The sequence below is a fragment of the Aegilops tauschii genome, chromosome 6, assembly GCF_002575655.3.
Source record: "Aegilops tauschii subsp. strangulata cultivar AL8/78 chromosome 6, Aet v6.0, whole genome shotgun sequence".
Taxonomy (NCBI): Eukaryota; Viridiplantae; Streptophyta; class Magnoliopsida; order Poales; family Poaceae; genus Aegilops; species Aegilops tauschii.
This window is the reverse complement of record NC_053040.3, coordinates 242,311,924-242,317,622: the sequence shown is the minus strand read 5'-3', so window position 1 is coordinate 242,317,622 and position 5,699 is coordinate 242,311,924.

Genomic DNA, 5,699 nt, shown 5'->3' with positions numbered 1-5,699 from the left:
TAAACTGCTTTTTAGTACGACTTGTCACCCCCAAACTGATGGTCAAACTGAAGTAGTCAATAGAACATTGTCTACTATGCATAGGGCTGTTTTGAAGAATAATAAGAAAATGTGGGAAGAATGCTTGCCTCATATTGAGTTTGCTTATAATCGTTCATTGCATTCTACTACTAAGATGTGCCCTTTTGAAATTGTGTATGGTTTCCTACCTCGTGCACCTATTGATTTGTTGCCGCTTCCATCTTCGGAGAAGGTTAATTTTGATGCTAAAGAACGTGCTGAATTGATTTTAAAATTGCATGAGTTAACTGAGGAAAACATTGAGCGCATGAATGCTAAATATAAACTTGTTGTAGATAAGGGTAGAAAACATGCTGTGTTTGCACCTGGAGATCTTGTTTGGTTACATTTGCGTAAGGATAGAGTTCCTAATTTGCGCAAATCAAAGCTAATGCCATGTGCTGATGGTCCTTTTAAGGTGTTAGAGAAAATAAATGATAATGCATATAAACTTGAGCTACCTGCAGATTTTGGGGTTAGTCCCACTTTTAACATTGCAGATTTGAAGCCTTATTTGGGTGAGGAAGAACGCTTGCCTCATATTGAATTTGCTTATAATCGTTTGTTGTATTCTACTACTAAGATGTGCCCTTTTGAAATTGTGTATGGTTTCCTACCTCGTGCACCCATTGATTTGTTGCCTCCACCATCTTCGGAGAAGGTTAATTTTGATGCTAAACAACGTGCTCAATTGATCTTTAAAATGCATGAGTTAACTAAGGAAAACATTGAGCGTATGAATGCTAAATATAAACTTGCTGGAGATAAGGGTAGAAAACATGTTGTCTTTGCACCTGGAGATCTTGTTTGGTTACATTTGCGTAAGGATAGGTTTCCTAATTTGCGCAAATCAAAGCTAATGCCACGTGTTGATGGTCCTTTTAAGGTGTTAGAGAAAATAAATGATAATGCATATAAACTTGAGCTGCCTGCAGATTTTGGGGTTAGTCCCACTTTTAACATTCCAGATTTGAAGCCTTATTTGGGTGAGGAAGATGAGCTTCCGTCGAGGACGACATCCTTTCAAGAAGGGGAGGATGATGCGGACATCAACACCATTGTTACACCCACAACCCCTGCTACTATACATACTGGACCGATTACTAGAGCTCGCGCACGCCAATTAAATTACCAGGTACTTTCGTTTCTTGTTAATGATTCTAATGTTAATGAGAATATGATGCTGCCTAAATTGGATACATTTGTTTTGCTTACAAATGAAGGGCCTAGCTTGGAGAGGATGAACATTGGAGCAAGGACAAGCATGGAGTTGATGGCATGCGCAAGGGAGACAAGAACAGAGTTTCAAGTGATGATTTCAGGACTTTGAAGCCACCATAATGAGTGCGTGAAGCCTTGGACGAAATATACAAGATGCCACTTCAAAATTTTCGTCCAGAGGCTATTCTAGGTGCTGCGTCACCTTATTATTGGGCCAGGCCCATGTAATTTCGAAATACTTGAGTATAGGCTGTTTTTAGAGTCCGTATGTGTGGGCAAACAAGAGATAGGGTTGGTGGTTTAGGACCCCTTCCCCAAGGGCCACGAAATTCCCCCCTCTTCCTCCATATATACAGCCCTTGGGGCGTCGTTTAGATTTTGGGTTTTGTTTAGATTAAGAGTTCGCCATAGCTGCAACTTCGCGTACTTCGTTTGTGTTCAACGACCAGACAAAGGCGTCAGAGAACCCCACCTTGATCGATAAATCTTTCATCTTATATTTGCAATATCCAGATTGCAATCTCAGTTTCTTGCTTGTTCTTCGTTTGCTCGCAGGAAACAGACCCTCGTGGTCAGGTTGATCGTGCTCCGGCGTGGTCAATAACCTCTCGGAGTTGGTTTAGCGATTGCTAAGGCGCGACGTCATCGCACGTTCGTAGTCGGATCGTCAAAGTCGACTTCCACCAAAGCGATATCCATCATCTCATCGAAAGACGGGACACCTTTGCCTCTATCAAGTGGTATCAGATTTCCAGGTTGCTCGGTGAGATTTTACAGTTTTTCGTAGTTTAGATCGAGTCTGTTCTTCATACCTATAGTCCACGAAAAAGCCAAAAAAAATTTAGGGTTAGTTCATCCTATCCGAACCAATCTGAGCCTTTGCGTAATCTTTTCTGTGTTTGCTTTGTTGAATTTGCGGTTGCATCATCGTGTCAAGTTGCTGGTCTTAGCGTTTAGTCCTTTAGAGTTTCGAGTTCTGTTCACAGGTTGTCACGTCGCCGCTGCCATATATCACCACCGCATCATCATCATCGCTACTGCCATATACCACCACCGCACCAACTTCATCACCGCTGCCATATACCACCACCACATATTCACCGCCAATCCGAGTCCATATACGCCACAACACATTCGCCGCCATCACGCCAATCCAAGTACACCTGCAACATATATCCGCCACCAGTCCGAGTTCCACCAGATTCATCTCCGCCACCAGTCCGAGTTCCACCAGATTCATCTCCGCCACCAGTCCTAGTCCAAGTCCAGTATTTTGTTACTCTGTTTTGGATTTCCAGATCACGCCATACTCCGAGTCGTGACAGAGAAGGACTCCCAAACTTCTATGTTACCCGCAGTAGAAAAATAGTTCCAGGTTAAAAAAAAACTAAGTCTGGAAAATTCTGGCTAGGCAGTTTTTAGACCATTTGTAGACTTTTTCAAAAAAAAATTGTTGCGGAGCAAAAAAAAAGAGGAAAAAAGTGAAAAAAAAGAGAAAAAAAATTCAGAGTGTGCTCCTCCCTTGTTTACGTGCAGCGCCGTGATTTTGTTAGTGTTCTAGGCTCGCGTCTCTAGCACAGTCTAGCCTAGGACCAGCACAGTATCGTCGTTAAGCGTTTATTCAACTTTGCATATCTGAATTGATTATTGCTAACCCTTTTTGCTACCATAAAAAAACGTCGTGTGTTTGACTCTCCTTGGTAATCGCTCTATCCAAGCTTTGAGAGTTTTGACTACAACGGTTGCCGATCACCGCCTGCTGCTGGGTAAGAACTGGTAAGAATTTGAGATTCGCTTGAAGGATTTGTGACACACCACCATCACCACCACTTCCTAGTAGTCTGTAGGATCATATTCTTTTGTGTTTCTATTGCTGCTAACCATGGCAGGATCACAAGTCGATGAGACTGATTGGGAGAACATGACGAACAAGGAGTTGCATGATAAATTTTAGTAAATGATGAGTGGCCAGGTGGGAGATGTGCTAAACAGATTTGAAGAGGCTATGGAGAAGATAGATGCCGTGGAGAAGTCGTTCGAGACAAAGCTGGATAACAAGTTTAATGAAGTGCTCAAGCGTCTTCCCCAACCACCACCGGCTGCACCTGTCACACCTCTACAACAACAACAACCACATCTCCAACGCCGCCTTCCAAATGAAGTGGGACGAGCACAGCGCGTTCCAATTGAGACTGGTCAAAATTCGGGTGCCGCTGCACCTACTGTTGATGCTTCTTTGGCTCCTGCTACTGCGGCGGCTGAGGAGGAGGATGGTTATGCGGGCGATTATGAGGATGAGGTTGATCAAAATCAGAACTACGTGCAGCCACCAGCACCACCACCAGCAGGTCGACCTTAGGTATATATGCGCAACGGTAGGCCTGCACCACCGCCTCAGGTACGAGATCATGACCATGTTCCTAAACTGAAATTGAATATTCCACCGTTTGAGGGTAGATATATTCCTGATGTATATCTTACTTGGGAGTTAGAAACTGAACAACGTTTTACATGTTTACAATATCCCGAGGAGAGACGGGTTGCTGCTGCTGTTTGTGCTTTCACTAGTTTTGCATGTGTATGGTGGTCTGAACATTGTAGATTATATCCTATTCCAGCTACTTGGGCTGCTTTGAAAACTGCTATGCGTACTCGTTGGGTTCCACCATATTATCAACGTGAATTGCTTCAAAAACTGCAGCTTTACGACAAGGGAAAAATTCTGTAGAAGAATATTATCAGGAATTACAAACTGGCATGTTTAGATGTGGTATTGTTGAGGAGAATGAAGCTATGCTTGCACGTTTTATGGGTGGCTTAAATAGAGAGATTTAGACCATTCTAGAGTACAAGGAGTATACTAATATCACTCGTTTATTCCATCTTGCTTGTAAAGCTGAATGTGAAGTGCAGGATCGACAAGCATTGGCGCGAACTAACTTTTCTGCAGGTCGACCTTCATCATGGACACCGCGTGCATCTTCTACTTCCACTGCACCAGCACCTCCATCAGGTTCCACCTCCAGCCGTGATACAAGAAAGCAGGCACAACCACCACTATCTGCCAAGAGCGCACCTGCCCGGCCTGCACAGAGCTCTTCTTCTTCCATGGCATCAACAGGGCACACAAGTGATATTATTTGTCGTCGTTGTAAGGGAAGAGGACATTATGCGCGAGAATGCAAATCTCAGCGTGTAATTATTGCTATTGAGGATGGTGGGTATGAGTCCGCTAGTGACTATGATGAGGAGACTTTGGCTCTTATTACACGTGAAGAACATGGTGGAGATGATTCTGAAAATGAGACGCAATACATGGCTCCTGAAGACGCTGACAGGTATGAATGTTTAGTTGCTCAACGTGTTTTGAGTGTGCAGGTCACACAAGCAGAGCAAAATCAGAGGCATAATTTGTTCCATACAAAGGGAGTTGTGAAGGAAAGTTCTGTTCGCGTCATCATAGATGGAGGGAGCTGTAACAACTTGGCTAGCATGGAGATGGTGGAGAAGCTATCTCTCACCACAAGACCACATCCACATCCTTACTACATCCAATGGTTCAACAACAGCGGCAAGGTTAAGGTAACACGTACTGTTCGTGTGCATTTTAGTATCTCTACATATGCTGATTATGTTGATTGTGATGTGGTACCCATGCAAGCATGTTCCTTATTACTTGGTAGACCATGGCAATTTGATAAAAATTCTGTACACCATGGTAGAAACAATCAGTATACTCTTGTTCATAAGGATAAAAATATTACTTTGCTTCCTATGACTCCTGATTCCATTTTGAAAGATGACATTAATAGAGCTAATAAAGCAAAACAGGAGAAAAATAAGAGTGAAAATCAGATTGTGGCAAAAGAATTTGAGCAACAAATGAAACCTAATAATAAACCATCTAGTGTTGTTTCTGAATTAAATTGAAAAGTGCATGTTTACTTGCCACAAAATCTGATATTGATGAGCTAGATTTCAGCAAATCTGTTTGCTATGCTTTTGTGTGCAAAGAGGCATTATTTTCATTCGAGGACGTGCCTTCCTCTTTGCCCCCTGCTGTCACTTACATTTTGCAGGAGTTCGCTAACGTCTTTCCACAAGACGTGCCACCAGGATTACCACCTATTCGAGGGATTGAGCATCAAATTGACTTAATTCCCGGTGCATCGCTACCCAACCGTCCACCATACCGTACCTATCCAGAGGAGACGAAGGAGATTATGCGTCAAGTACAGGAGCTGCTCGACAAAGGTTATATACGCGAATCTCTTAGTCCTTGTGCTGTTCCTATTATACTTGTGCCTAAAAAGGATGGTACATCGTGTATGTGTGTTGACTGTAGAGGCATTAATAACATTACTATTCGTTATCGTCATCCTATTCCCAGGCTAGATGATATGCTTGATGAATTGAGT